The sequence below is a fragment of the Acipenser ruthenus genome, chromosome 15 (assembly GCF_902713425.1).
Source record: "Acipenser ruthenus chromosome 15, fAciRut3.2 maternal haplotype, whole genome shotgun sequence".
Classification (NCBI taxonomy): domain Eukaryota; kingdom Metazoa; phylum Chordata; class Actinopteri; order Acipenseriformes; family Acipenseridae; genus Acipenser; species Acipenser ruthenus.
Genome location: NC_081203.1, coordinates 5,547,572 through 5,564,676, shown reverse-complemented (window position 1 = coordinate 5,564,676; position 17,105 = coordinate 5,547,572).

Here is a 17,105-nt window from a genome sequence, read left to right as displayed (position 1 = left end):
GGCTGTTATAAGGCGCTATGTAATTATGGTTGATTACTGTAATTAGGGATTTGGCTGGAGCAGCCTCATTGTGATGTAAAGCAATCATAAGCAAATAATATACACAATTCATCAGCCAAAACATTACCTTTCTGCAGCAGAGATATTAAATAGCTGGTGTGGTTTCAGATAAATGTTTGTATTGTATTACTAGGCTCTGTATTTGCACAAATATACAGTACATTCAGGGACCTTTAACTAGTGAAAAACAGCAAGAATTGGCGATTAAATTTTAGGACATGCAGATATATCACTATATAGCTGCTGCTTCCCAGTACCTAAACACTTAATGATGTAGCTTCTGTAACACAAGAAAACAAATCGTTACAAATTAGTTTGCTTAGCTAAGGGTACACATCAATAATGTGTATCATAGAAATATGAGAAACTTGATGAATATAACAGAGCACTTCTGAGCGCATTACCTTTCTTCTTTTTATGAGTTTGTCTGTTGCAGTGGTGTCCAATCAGGGTCCTGTAGGGCCATTCCACTCCAGGTTTAACAGGTAAAATAAGATAATGAACTACTTCAGGGTCTGGATGGAGGTTTAATTGGGTTGGTACAAAGACCAGGACTGGAAGCGCCAACTTTGGCCACCTCTGGTCAATTAAATAGTATTGATAATAAAACCAAAGTAAGGTATTCCATAATCTGCAGAACCTTCACAATCAAATAAACACATTGAAAACAAATGTTGCATAGGCCTGGACTGAGACACATCAACAAAGCAGAATGAAAAAAAAGGCCCTGCCTTGATCTTTCCCATTCAGTACTTGAATAGTGAAGAGCTGCAGTATGAAGAAGCCCTGTAATAAAGACCTGGCCTTGCACTACACTCATCCACTCATCAGCCCGCCAAGAAAAACACATCTCTCAGGGAGGCGGAGTGCACAGTGTCAAGGCTCTTGTGTTTTCCAGTGTTTGTGTTCTCAAATTGCCTGCATTGGACTTGATTGATTATGCTTCCCTTAAAGATACACATTGCCTTGCTCTTCTGCAACTCAATTTAGTGCCGCTATAAGAATGTCACCTCAAGGATTGAGAAGTGAAAGGAGATCTCTCTTGAACTCAGCTGAAGCACAAAATGGCTGAAGCAGACGAGATATATGCTAATGAATTCAGCTGATGTGTTTCGCTCTTCTAATAGGCTTTAGGACAGCTAACCTGTGAGAATGATATATAGATTTCTGGCTTTGCAATTGTCTTCTCTCTGTGAGTTTGGTCAGTGTGAGTTGTCTGTGTTGGAACAGTTTGAGACCATAATAAAGTAAACCACCCTGTCACTCTTTTGACTTATCAGTTCATTTTACAGTAACAGACATTAGTGTCTCTCTCTTTCAGGGTAAGTACCTCAATGGTAAAGGCATGTGCGTGTGGTATACAGGGTGAGTCATACAGTCAGAGGAGTACTGGTTCGCGTCTATGTGTGTGAAGTCGGTAGTCTTTGCTAGGGATTCTGTAGAGACTTGCATTGGCTCTGGTGCTCCCTTGGGTTAGGGACAGTCTCTCCACATCACGCTGCTGATGCCTGGTGAGCTCAAGCACACACTGACAGGGCTGGTCTTTGTCCTCCAGGGTTGGTTGTGGGATCACCCTGTTGCCAGTGTTTGGCAATTTTTTTTTGTCCAGCCCTGTAGGTTTCCCATTATCAAGGGAAAGTAAAAATTCTTAACCCAGCATGAGACACTGTCTTTGATGAATGCAACGTTCTCCTGAGATGACAACACTCTGCTCTGATTGGCTGTAAGAAGAAAAAAAGATGTATACATATTAGTTTTATTGATGAGTTTGTCTTTGTTTCTGGCCCTGTGGAATCTGCACGATGCAGCTGTGCTGGGAATCTGCTGGTACACTGCTAAAAAAAAATCTGCAAAATCACGTACAAATGGAGCACTGTAACTGTTTTTTTTTACTGTTAACTTAAATGCTGCAGAAAAACAGTATGTTTTGTGATGACACCTAATACAAATCTTTCGCTATAAAATAGCACTTGAGTCTTCTGTTTAAAAAGAAAGACGTGATTTGAATAGAAACAGTATTATTTATGCGTTTTTACGTGCTGAACGAGCTGGTGTTGTGGAAGGTTCATGAGACGCATTCCAAACACAAGTGTTGTGCTTAAAGTGACACAATAGGTGTCATCCTGCCCCCAGCGTATGTGATACACTGTCCGATTTCAGGCCGGCATTAACTAAAAGCTGTAATGAGTGTGCAGTACATGAGAGAGCTTGTAATTTGCAACTCTTTTCGCCAAGACTCTGCATGTTTGAAGCATTGCCGTGGACAATTGCAACTACATTGTCATGTAGACACCATGTTTTTATCACATTTGTAACAAATTTGGCCAGTACGTCCGACGTGTGCCGCTCCCGTATTTAGGTGGTTGCCAAGACTGCCATTTAAACTTCCAATCAACAGTTATGTAGTGAACCACGAATGAAATGTAGGAATTTTGTGCTCTTCAGCAGTCTGTTGCTAAGCTTACATGCAGAATTTTTTTCAGTGCATCTTGCAGGTTAGCAGTATTTTAAAGACGATGTATTCTACACATCACAGGGGGAGGGAAGGCAGTTAGTAGTCAGGCTCAATGAAAGACAGAAGACGATTAAATCCTTGCCCTTCCACAAGTCGAACTGGTAAACAGTCTGCTGCAATCATCTCTGCTGCTAGATCAGATATTTTATCTGCCCTTACCAGATCACAAAAGCAATGGCGTGCAAATGGTGTTATCCTGGCTGACGCAGTCTTCATCTAGCTGGTAGTGAGGATGTTTGAACCAGAGATGATTGAGCATTACACCCGTGGAACCTCCGCGATAACTCAGCAAGTTTGAACAAACTGTGACTTTTACAGTATTGTTCTCAACATTTTCAAAATAGGTCCAAACAGGACTTCTCTTTTTAATTTTTGAAAGAGACATTTTGTACTTGCTTCTAGCGCTATACCGACTCGAACGACAGCTATACATATTATTCATATACGTACAATTACAATGTAAAACGAAAATATTTTTTATTTTGTTTACTGTTTAAACTCTTAAAGCCTTAGTTATTATCATGTTATTACACAATTATAAATGCCGAAGCAGTAGCCATTTTTTTGTGTGAAATAGGTAGGCTTGGTGGTCCAGTGGTTAAAGAAAATGCCTTGTTACCAGGAGGTTCCCAGTTCAATCCCAGCCACTGACTCACTGTGTGTGACCCTGAGCAGCTCACTTAACCTCCTTGTACTCTGTCCTTCGGATGAGACGTAAAACCATGGCCCTATTGTAAGTGACTCTGCAGCAGCAGTTGTTGATTCATAGTTCACCCCCTAGTCTCTGTAAGTCGCTTTGGATAAAAGTGTCTGCTAAATGACCAATTAATGGGATAATACCCAATGGAATCTAAAGAGTCTAAAGGAGGCTCGAGGAAAAGGTTGCATGGCAGTTGACAGATGTACAGACACAGGCAGACACACACACACACACACACATACAAACAGACACATTGCATTCAGACCCTAAACATAAACACTGCTTGAGCAGAATTAGAATAAGAGAACATGGAGAATTCTATTTTAAAAACTAAAAAGCTATAAAAAAAAAAGGAATAGACTGTTAATATAGTGTAATATGGTTCCAACATGTTGGTTTATGAAGTTGTTGTTGGATGCAAGGATTGAGAATATAACAAAATCCCTGGGCATCCGCACAGCAATAATCCACACCAGAGAAATAGATATTGATTTACAACCAGGACCCTCAGCACAGTAAAACATGCCTGCTTTGGAGAAAGATCGTTTGCTGTACTTTCCTTTTTCAAATGCCAGGGCTCTGAAGGGACTTATTTGGGATTAGGACAATTTTTTCAGGTTCAAAAATGGATCTCCAACTGACGCTGAACTAAAACGCCCTTGAAGATGTATTAGTGTAGAAGAGAGGGGGGTTGAGATCCAGGGGTAGGTAATTTATTACTTTTCGATGCGGCTGAAAATGTTTTTTTTTTTTAAAAGGGTAGCCTCCTAATAGAAATTGATTTGTTTAATATTTTAGAGGCCACACAGGACTGTAATAAATAATTGTTTGACTGAGTGACTACCCTGTATGGGTTTGTCCTCAACTGCATCTCAGAAAGCAAAGTTTTGTAAGTAAATAACTTCAAAGTTCAATAACAAGAAAGAAAAAATGTCCCAAACAAAGAAGCGGAAAAGAGAATAATTGAGCTTGCATCACAGCTATCTCTTTTTGTACCACGGAAATCACTTCCCGAGTGAAGTGTTGCAGGTGTGAGCTTACTTTCCTGGCGCTGTGGGGAAAGTGAGTCACTCTCTAAATCTGGAATGAAAAGGAGTACAGTGACAAAGGTTCAGAGACATTTGTTTTATGTTCTTTTCATTTAGATGTTCAACTTTTGGTATTCTATGCTGTGCACATACTAGCTTATCATATCCAGCAAGAACAGTCTCAGGTTATGACACAGTAGCTGAATTACAATTGATGCAATTACAATTGGTGCAATTTATTATCAAGTCTGTTTGTATTGTTTACTGTGATGTAAGCACTAATGCTATTGGATGGGCCCATGTTCCCCTGCTCAGGTGTGTGCATGGATATGTTCTTGTTGAGCACAGTGCTCGTGAGCCCATAACGAATAGTAATCGTGTTCACTTGCTGTAAGGCGAAGTCTTGTAATTAATTAGAAACCAGTTTGGAGAATTGGAAATTGCGTGTGATACAGATGGATCAGTATTCATTTGATTGATTTGTGTCAGTCCCTAGCAAGGAACATTGCTTGCTTCTTTTCTACATGGAAACACAGCTTTAGTGTCAGTGGAAGTCTCCCTATACTAGGCACAGAATATACCTGGACACAGAATACAATATGTGAATGCAGTGAATGCAAATCTTTTTCAGGAAAGGGGATCCTGTTTTATAATTCATGCATCTCATTAACCTCAAAGGAGGCTCCTCTGTCAGACTTGTCCCACAAGCAAAGCTCTGGCTGCACCAATGCACAGATGCTCCTTCTTGCAGCCCTGTTGTTATTTAACCTTTAGACAATAGAGGATTCTTGTACTCTCTGCGCTCCTTGTTGATAAAGAAGAACTCTGTAGTAAGATGTTACTGTAGTGACATTTTCAAAGTCAAATATGTATTTTTAGTAGTTTATAAAGTTACTGCTTTATATTAGTTAACCATTAAACACAAGCATGCTGTTAACAGATAATACACTGTAAACTTAAAATGTTTCTCTTAAAATAATACATGACCTTCTATTCAGTGATATAGCTATTTTAAAATTATTTCAAAACTTTTTTTCCATGCAGAGAATATGGGGTGGGCTCTACTGTACTTGCTTGCTATGTTCAAATCTCAGAAAAGTATAGCAAAATGTAGCCTAGCAAACACACAATAAAGCCTAGAAAAAGAATAATAAATCACACAAAAAGGGGAAGGAATGCCTTATAAAACAAATGTCAACGTACAGTACAAGACCAGACAACTAAAACAGAAGATTTCTTTAAGAAGTAGCTTTTAATTATTAGTTTAATCTGAATAAATTCTCAGTAGGCTTAAAGTTTAAACCCAGTTTTAATTATTCAGCTTCTCCTACATGTTAGATGTTAAGAGTATTACCTTGCTGCTCTGGGAATGTGCACATGTCAGCTCCCCTTAACTGTCTCTTTGGCTTCTTTGAGTGATCTTTGACTGCTAACACAAATTGTAGAATCTACATCAGCAGAGGGCTATTTTTTCAAGCTAAGTGAATCATACAAAATATAGTTTTATGTGTTTTATTAATAATTATTGCTTGAATACCACAGATGTGGCTAAGTAACTAGAAGAATAACTTTATTTCTTATCCAAACCACACAAACAGACGGCTACCATCTAACTAAAACATAGACTTCAGAGAAATGGCTCCACATGTAAATTTGAATTTTAACTGGGAGGAATAGGAAAATGAACTGGAACAAGTAGAAACCACGGAGATCAAACTGTCCATTGCAAAAATGTGTAATTAAAATGAAACTGAAACTAAATTAAATGAAAAAATACACATTTATAGTATAAAAGGAATACTCTGCAAAAATTCATGGAGTACTGTGTTCATTTTAACGTGTGTAGATTGCTGTACATGACAAACAAGCCTTGTGCCTAATTTTATAACAAAGTGTCTTATTGCAATTATAAAATAACCCTCTGCAGAAGAAACGTGAGGAAACAAAGCTTTGTGATGATGCTAAAGATATCTACAAGCTGCTACGCCTGGAATCTCGCACACCCATGTGTTTAACAGTTAATGTCATTTTAAGACTAACCCATTTGGTTATGTAATATCTGCGGTTGGTACCCTTTTTAAAAATATATGAGTGCACACACATTATCCAAAGTGGTGCTGAAGCAAAGTGGTCCACTGGTAGGAAGACGTACACATGGGCTTCTAAAATCTGCTGTAAACCCACATCCCTCCTTAAGCAAGCTGACAGGAGCGGTTTTGATATTTCTTGCTCAGTCATTAATGTTTCAGTGTGCTTCATGCACTGAGTCTTTGGATGAGAGCAGCAGATGGAGTTGTCAACGTGGTTAACTCCTTACCTAGCCCCTGGGTACTGAAAAGCCAGCCAGGGAGCTGCACAGTAGTGTGATTACTACAAATATCTGCTAGACAGTCCAGTATTGAAAACATTGCGAATTGTCACATTTTGCAAATCACTGTGGTCAATTATACAGCGAATATATCCCCCCCTAAGACTTTACTAACACTTGTTAAGTGTGTTCTTCATATGCTACTTGATTACCATGCATTATTTTGTAACACTTTACATTACATAGTTACAATGTACTTAATGTGTAAACCTTTTTGCACGATATATGTAAGTACACAATTATATTAGTGTGGCAATGTGCCCCGCCCCTGTGTGCATTTGTGTGTTATGTGTTGTATGTTGCGTGTGTTAATGCTGGTGTATAGTCATTGGTACACGGGATATAAACGGGTCTGTGTTTCACGTGTGATTTAAAAATGTAGATTTATATTTAGGCACGGGATTGCACTATCACTTCACGTGCATTTAAAGTATGTAATAATATGTGAGCACGGGGTTGCACGTAATGAATTCACGTGCTGGGATTCAAGTGAATAATTAATTAGTAATTGAATCCCAGCACAACAGTATATATAGACACATTTTATTTCACTCGTGGTTGGGTGTTCAGTGAGTGGAGAACGGGTGTGGAGCGGAGGTAAATGTTAATGAAAAGAATAAGAAGTAGTAGTTGTTTTCACTCACCGTGTTTGTTCGTCTGTCTGCTTAAGTGTTTAGTACGTTTGTCTATTTATTTTGGCGCAAGTGCCGTGTCCTGTGTTTTTGTTTCAAACCTTTTATTTTCTGTTCTGTTATTAAATGCTGAGCGAAAGCATTTACTAAGTAACTACTATGTAAATACACCTTAATTAGAGACACATACTGTAAAGTGTTACCCTATATTCTTTTAAATCTGGTTTTATACAGTAGCATTAGTACTGTTTTAATCATTTTAAATATTGAAAGCTAAATGCTCAGGTTGAGCCCGAACCCGAAGCTCTATTTGGATTGATCTGTAATAAATATTGGGATAGATTCTCAAAGCTGTTTCCTACAACTTAAGAATACTTGCAAGCTCCCAAAACAAATGTTTGACTTGTTTACTTGTGGCTGGTACATTTATTGGGTTGTTTAATCGAGTAACCCTTTGGAGGATCTAACCCATTGTCTTAGCATTTCATCAGGAATGCATTTGTTGGAATTGGGTTCACATTTAGAAAAAAAACCATGTATGAATAAATAATGAACACTGAACATTTTTAGAACTGAGAGGCCCTTGTAGCAGACAGCGTGACTGGGAGTGTTGGGTGTATTATTGAATCATTAGGAAGAGCAGCACTACAGTATGACTATGAGCAGTATCAGATACCGTCAGTCAGTCCCTTCTTTAACAGGTTACATTCATGTTCCTCTGTTCTTGTTGTTCTAGTCTAAACAACAGCAGGGGGCCAGTGATAAACACATTTCAACACTGAAGACATTGAGAAAGACTTCTCATGGTAACAATACGTTTATTTTAGTACTTTTAAATTTAGCACTATTGAGTGTTTAATGGTAATGGATACTTTGAATTCTGGTTTCCCAAACTGAATCTGAACTCTGATTGCAACACCTCAGCACCTCAAATGAGAGTGACAATTTACTCCAATGGAAAATACAAAAATGTGACTTTACATTACCAACATTTTGATGCAGCTTCTGTTCACAATTATCAAGCTATCAAGACTAAACATTAATCCAGACTCTGTGAGCAGAATTTATATTGCACACTTTTGTTCAGCCATTTTATTTCTAAATAACTCGTCCTGCTTTTTTGTATTCCAAAACGTTCCGCTTGCTTGGACACGTGCAGTGAAATTAACGGTATTCTTTTGTTACAATCTCTATAGACTGTGAGGTAATCATATAACTATTTTCAGCAGGGAAATAACACACTAGATTAGTTGTGTCAGCACTATACGTGACTGGGATAACATGTACAACCTATTCACCTTACAGACATACAGCTAGCATGTGATTTTGATGTGCATATATTAAATATGGTTTTAGTTTAATAAACCCATCAATTTCTTCGTATGCTATTTAGATGTATTAAAAACTTCATTAAATCTGCTTAGAGTAGATGACAAACATACAGGTATACTATTAATTATGAATTAATCAGCCTACATATATATATATATATATATATATATATATATATATATATATATATATATATATATATATATATATAACTCAATTCACTAACTCAATTTTGTTTGTGTAGGTTCGCAAACAAACACTTTGTTATAACGCAGATATGTCTGCATGCCTGACTTGGCTCTGTTGATGGAAGAATCAATGTTTTATAAGTTAGCTCTTAAAGTGCATTTCCACATTACCTCAGAGATGTGTTTCTTTACATTAAACTTGCCACAAATTGCTTTGTAATTGCTATTGACTACCTCAGGGGCACATTGGTATTATAGTAGAAGGCTTTTCACAGTGGTAGCCTAATAGGCTTTTAACAAATTCTTCAAATTGAAAACAAGCCTTGAAGAAACCAAAGGATTGTGTTCCAATATATTCGCATAGCTTTATTTACGCTTACATTTGTTGTTGTAATGCTTATTATTTGCTCAATGCAAGTGGCTCAGACAAAACCCAAGAGCAACTATACAAAAACAGGTCAACTTTGTCTTCTGCATTACAAAAGTAGGGCAATATTTTTTTGTAGATTTTGACATTTCTTTTCTAGTGCGTTTCAAATTCATGGACTGGTGACCCTTCTCTATAGATAAATGACCCCCAAAGCACATGGCTATAGAAGAGATGGATCTTTGTTTCTTATTACCATCTCATAAATAATTGAATATGCACAGATGGAATGTATTTAAATATGTAAGTAAATGCACAACTATTTATTATTATTATTATTATTATTATTATTATTATTATTATTATTATTATTATTGTTGTTGTTGTTGTTGTTGTTGATAATAATAATAATCATAATAATAATAATAATATGTGACCATGATACTTGGACTAATTATCTGATTCTTTGATTTTTCTTTCAGATTGCCTGGAGAGACCTTTCTCAAAACCAAGCACTCAGTTCTCAGTTAATTCAAAACCAATTTCGGTTCACAATGTGTGCCAAACCATGCATTGGTGACAAAATGTAATTTGGTTTTAATGAACAGACAAGTGTTTTGATTTACACCCACAATCATTTCGGTTAATCAGCTGTAGCAACTGTGCGGAACTGTTATGTTAAATTTTAATAAGAACAATATAGTTTACCATGCTTTTTTTTTACTTGTATTTATTCTGCAATTAATTGATAAAATTCAATTACATGTATTTGAATGCTATGGGTTAGAGTGTCTCCTAGTCTCAACAGCCTTTGGCTAAAGAACCCTATTCCTAATGAGTAAAATAAATAACCCATGGAGATGTTCTACTCTGCAAGCTGTGAAGGAAGATTAAATGTCTTCATACATGGGGAATGCAATGGTGCCTATGGACGGTATACTGCAATATACCTGTAGCTGTTCTGAGAAGGAATAGTCGAGGGTTGTGTGTTGGCCCTAGTAGAAAAGAATATATGATACAGTCAGCACTGCTTTATCGGGATGCCTCGGGAGAAGGAAAAATATCCTGAATAAGCAGCTTAAATGAGAGGCACTTTTTTTGTTTCTTAATGAAAAGAAAAAGAATGAAATCACATCATAATAATCAGATCAGATTAAATGTTACATACATAATTTAAAATACGAGTAAATGTTTTATTCCTAAACAAAATGAATCACTGTTTTTTATTTCTATATGAAATGAAAAAAAATGAAATCACATTTTATCACAAGGCGAGGCACCTGCGATGTTGACACACCAACTTTCTTTGCAACAGCAGCCTGAGGAACCACAGGAGACTCCTCCTTCTTCAAGAGTTCAACATGGTTTACACAATTTACACAAGTCACAGCGTATCACATACTCACTGCACTGTGCTACACGAACCTGTCTTGCTCTGAAAAGCGATCTCTGTTCATCATTTGAAAATACTGTACGCCAATTAAACGAAGTGACGTCCCAATGAACCACTTCAGCTCCAGGATGTACGCATGTATGTCAAATGAAAAAGCACCTGTGTCTGTTTTGCTTTATTGAATATGACTATCTTGTACACATGAGCCTAAAGAGTTAATAAAAATGTTATAAATGTATTGACTTTTTTCCAAATATTATAATTTTATACCAATTTCAGCGGTAAAAATACCAATTACAATACTTTCAACTCTGGTACCTGGAGTGCACATTCATTTTTGCATCTGGAGTTGAAGAGGTTAAACAACATAAACAGCATTGGGAAGAACCGTCTCCCAGAGTTGTATCCCATTTAAGCAGAAATCCTGATTATCAGTGTCCCGATTAGGTGGCACCAACTGTACCAGTGTAGACACTAAAGCATAACCTGCAATGTGTCGCACATATTTAGTAGGATACAATATTTAACATTAATTTATTATTATTTGCTTATCCAAGGCGACTTACAGAGACTATTAATACAAAGGATTTAGTTAAGTACTTGAGAGCTCAGTTAGAATGAAAACCAAAAGATACAGAGGCCCCCGAGGACCAGGATTGAGAACCACTGTTCTAAACCATTCCCCAATTTAAATCTTTACGACCCTGTTACCAGTGCCTAGTCCTTTGAAGTAGATTAATTAAGGAATGTTTGGGGGGGGGGGGGGGGTTGGGTTGAGGGAAAGACAAACTTAATTAAAATCACAGCATCTCAAGAAAAAACAAACTGAAATGTCAGTTTAACAAGTACAGTATATTCAACAATAACTATGAGTGCTATAAAAACACACTTGGTAAAGTACAAAGCTACACATTTTCTGGTTGAAATTCCCAGAGTGGCATAGTATGGCTACAACCTAAAGTATTTCTGTAAAAGCAGCTGCCAGGGACTTACTTAGAAGCACATGCAATATAAGTGATGAGGAGTGAAATGACCAGTGGTGTATGCTACTGTGACCTGTTCAAACTTTTGTTTTATTTAATGCAACTTTGGCATTGCATACATTCTTTGCCAGAGGTTGCAGAACAATGTCAAAAAGTGCGACAATATTTAAAACGTACTTGCTACACTTGTAACAGGGTTAAGCTTTCTTTACACTTTATTTTATATTTATAATGATTTAAGATTTTTTTTTTGGTTGCACTTTGATTATTTTATATCGATGTTTTTAAAGCACGTGTGAATTTGTGCAAGCTAATTGCAGTGTAATCAATCAATTAGTCCAATTGTTTGGTGCAGAATACTTTAGAAAGCTTGATTGAGAAGAACGAGGAGAGGGCTGGGTGGAAGTTCAGGATAACGAGCAGTTTGTGTGAGTATGGATACCAGGCTGGGAAGTAGGAGCAGCAGTAGGGGTTTTTGAGAAACTGCTACTTTGTGTGTGAAGTTTATGAACTGTAGTGTATACTGGTGGTGGTGTGTCTCCGCATATAGCAATTGTAGCTCATGTGTTGCCGCTGCTGCAACATTGTTAACCCGGCACAGGCTCTGCCTGTAGTGAGAGGGGTAGGGGGGAGATCTGGAATGGCTCCTATGTGATTGTTTAGCCTGTAAATTGGAAATCCAGTTCCTTTCTTTGATAGCTGTGAGAATGGGATTATTAAGATAATGGAATACGTGCCCGATGCTTGGTATCTGAACTCCATTGGAGGTGAGATTGAGGACTCGCTAGGTTTTGTTCTCTGCTTAGTTTTATTTTGATTTGAATACACTTTGTTGACTGAGTCCTCAACCACGTCTCCAATTCATCAATGTAACTAAATCTGGATTGGTGTATTCTGCTTAGCTTCCCTTCAGTCAGTGCTTTACAACCTGTGATCCTGATGTTAACTAATATACCTCTGTTTTTACAAAGCCCTGGAAAAAAAGGATCCATTTTATATATTCTCTTTTTGTAAATGCAAAAAAAAGGCGATTTTATCTTATAAATAAAAACATTGAACTCCAGTTTTGCTTGTCCTCTGCTTTCCTTGTGGTCCTTGCATTGCTCTTTCCCAATAAAAGAACCTGTGCTGTTAAACTAAGGCAATATTGGGAAATATTACATTTTAGTTGCTCTTTTTTAATAGATCTGGTGTAGTCAGATTACTGCACGACATGGTGGTGGCTTAGCCTGAGCGGAGTTGCCCCTGCTATACTTGTTTGGATCTGTTCCCCCCGTTACACACTCAAACTTTACATTTGGAAGGGAAATCCTGTCCTAAGTCACATACTGTAGCATGGAAAAAACCTGGCAAGGAAATGCAAACTGCAAATTTCCATTGTTTTAAAATAGGTATTAATTAATGACCTCTAGAAGCAGGAATTTAACATGATACAAACTTTTAGAAATGTTCATAGAAAAAACAAAACAAACATAAGCAAATAGCTTCACTATTCAAGCTGGCACATCTTCAGCTGTCTTTCTCCAATGCTCTCTGGGTACGTAGATGGCTCCAGCCTCCAAGGCTGTCAATGTGGCACCTTTGAAGTGATTCAATTAGCTTCGAGAAGTGGAGCTTGCAAAGAATCCTAGTCATAACCAAGGGAAAGCTCAGAAAAAAAGAAACAAAGAATCAGTGAACTGAGTAAGTAGTAGCGACTGTTTAGAGCACAAGAAACCATGCTTGAAATATATTTGGAACATACATTAACTAATCACTTCCTCTGCTGTAGGTCAGATTTACTCCAACATAGGATTAGTTACAAGGAATCAATACCGCTGTGTTAGAATGTATATATATATATATATATATATATATATATATATATAAAACATTTAAAAAAGGATTCACAGAAATAAAATATATTTTATGTTAAGTGTGACAGAAGAAAGGTAATAATATTAACTGTAATAAGTCAACTTTATATTTAGCTTACACCACCTGCCATCAGATATCATGTCATCTCTAAATATAAATATTTAATAGACTCACTGAATATGCAACTGTGACTGCAGGGAAAAAACAAAGTTATTTCCATATTTCCAGCACTGTTTCCCCTTCTCATTAATGCCTATTGTTTGTGACGTTAACACCTCCTCAACCTATTTTGGAAGACTAAGGAACTTTGCTACATCTGAGTTTAGCACTGTCTGGGTGTGATATTCAACCTAATTTTAGCTTCTCTCTCATTGCAATCAAAAAAGATTTGTGAAAATCATGTCAGATGTGCACCTTCGATCAGGGCACTAGAAGCCTTAATCCAGCTCCCTCTGTCTGCCAGAGATTAATGATAAATGACTGTGATTGCGATTGGAGGGAATCTTTACTGACATTTAATCATTTGGTGACATTTGGTGACACTCTGGTACAATTAGCCTTGTTTATTAAAGAATCTTTTCATTTTCTGTTTTTTTAAGTGTGATTGATCTGTGTAATTGATTGGGTTTTGTATATATGCACCACATTTTGCGGTACCAGTGCTCTGCAATTCTATATTCCCAGTGTATGTAATTGCTCAGTAGATACCTTTTCATGAATACAGTACACCCTCGCTATAACACCCTGCAGTATAACGAACCCTCAGCTATAACGAACCTGGCCCCTGGACCCTAAATAAAAAAAATATATATAAAAAAAAGATCATATAAACACACACTGTCAACATCCCGGTCTGTGTGCACAGGATGCCACCTCCGCAGTGAAGTCACCTCTTTTGTCTTAATAAAAAGTGCGCTCTGTGCCTCCGGAATAAAAATGATTTCATGTTGCAACAAAGCTGAAAACTATATTGATCGTTTGAAAGAAGCAGTAACGCAGGCATATCTCTGTCGTGAATACAGGTCGTCAAAAAGCACTCTGTTTTTTGGCTTGTTCAGCAACCATGCGGCAAAGCAAAACTGATTAAAGAAAGAAACAACGACAACAACAAAAACTTGAGTATCTGACAAACTTTTCATGTTGGGTTGATTTCAGTAATTGTGGTTTACTACTTTACCATGACAATACAATGTATTTACCATTTCCTATGGCTAACTTTTTACAATTATTTACCATCATTTTATGGGCCTCATTTACAAAAGGGCAATAAATGTAGCTGTAACGTGTAAGTATTGAGCCTAACGTGCACCATAAATCTAAATGTACTGTCCCATTTTCTAACAGTGAACGAATTGATTTACGTGCACAGTATTTGGCTAATTTACATACCATAGTATGCACACTGCATGCATTGTGAGCGATAATTTAATGTGCACGATAATGTCCAAGACTCACCCGTGACCACCATGATATAAAAGCCCCAGCAGTCCAGGCGTATCTTTTGGTCAGTGGCTTATTGTGAAAGGTGGAGGTGGCTTACATTGACCGCAAATGAGCGATCAATAGAAGCAGCCCTCTGCAGGGGACAGGCAGAGGAAACACAAAGTAAAACAACACACAGAGGAGTTAGAAACCAGCCTAACAATCTGGCTAGCCATGTTGTCTTTGCAGCCAATCACAGTAAGAATAAGAACATTTCAAAGCTACACAGGTTGAAGGGTAAACACCCCAGTCTAGCTACAAATCCAACTGGAACCATCATCAGAGGCAACTGCTAAATAAAGGTGCCTATAATATTAAACAAAGTGTTTTATAACTTATTGATGCATTTTTTATTGTATTTATCTGTATGGCTTCATATTGAAGTTTTAACATTTAAATTTAACGTTAAAATATAAGTAACGTAATTAACCTCAAAATGAATGTGCTGAGCTGGGTTGTACAGTAGTTAAAAGTAACATTGCAGTTAAAATGGAAGGCTCTTTTTTTTAATGCCTACCCCATTACCATGAAATATTGTACATTATTTATCGAGATTACTCATGACTTCAATTTATTGTTGCATTTTACCCCCTGAAAATACATTTTACTCTCTCAGTGTTAAAGGGGTAAGTTACTCCCAGACCCAAAACCTTATCTGGAGTGGAGTTTGTACCAATGTAATGAACTATAAAATAAAATCTAAGAAATTATAACATTAATTAACGTTTATTTACGCTTAATATAACCTGTTATTTACGGCTAATTTTCACTGCTATATATGAAAACGTTAATGCAAGTAATGCCTCCATGATGCCAGATAGATTTCAGCCCAGAGAAATAGTTTTAAATAGTGCACCTACAGTATCAGTGGTTAGAGCCTGGTTTCCAAACAAACTAATTATCATTCACTTTAAGGTGCACTACGATTATCGCCCTTTAGTAAATACGGTGTGAATAATGCTATTCACACAATAATATAATTGTTGAAGACGCTCTGTGTAACACACCTCTGCAAAGGTGTCAGAGCTGTTGGTCAAAATAGCTTTTTATGGTCTAACCACTGTTACTGGCCTGTGGTTTTTCAATGAATACAAAAAACAGGTAGTTCTGCACAAGTATAGCTCTGTAACTGGGAGATTATCCAGTGGAGTATAATGGATGTCACAAGGTGCAAAAAGTGAATACATTCCTTCAGCTCTGGATGCAATTCTGTTCCCTAGACTCTTTGTACCGGCGATAATAGGGAGTGTCTCAGGGCTGCTGTGAACGCATAGCAACTTGAGAAAGAGTGAGTGCATATGAGCAGAACTGCAACAGCAGGGGAGCTTTTCACTCCATCCACTTTCTTTGAAGGTATTCTGTGCATTTGTAAAATGTTTTCTTAACCTTTTTCTTTTTTTTCTATCTGTTACAACTATGGTCCAGTGCACACACGCTGACTGTATTAATCTTGTGCCCACACTGGAAACGCTGGCTCGGCTCCCATTTCAACTAATAGAAAACGCTTTACGTCTGAGATAGTTTTCCTAGAACCCTTCTCCCAATGCTACCTCTCACCAACTGCTCAGTATTAAACTAAGCAACCCAGGGGTGTCAAAAAGAAAACGACCCAGATGGTATGCTTAACATCTGATTCATTAAACCTGGCAGAATGTCTTTCATGTTTGTTAAATATAATAAAACATAGCAGCTCCGTTTGTGACATGGGAGTATTTATTATGAAATTAAGCAAATACTCATGCAGAAATATCCATTCCAATCTTTTTGCAAATTTTACAGTGAGGCAATTTCTGGTTGCCCTGCTGAATATCTGACTCTTTGCTACATGATTATTTAACATGAGACTGCCTGACTACTTTATCAGGACTTGTTTAACCAATTGGATTGGGCATTGCCCTGGTGTGAGGCACAATCTCCTGGTATACCCTAGGTCCAGGAATGCTGAATAAATGTTTAGTTATTAATGGTGTGTGCCAGGGAGAACCTTGCCTCTGTTTCTTGTGCGGATGTGTGAAGCTGGGACGCGTAACAAGAGACGTGTTGCTAGGCAACCAATTGAGCAGATAGGCTCGCCCAGAGCTGAGCTGATCGGGAGGTCCGGATTGGCTGGGGGGTGTGCCCGGGGAGGCTGCACACAGCTCAAAAGGCGTCTGTGCCACAGCTCGAGTTGACCGCAGTGCCAAGCTACACAGAGGGGGGC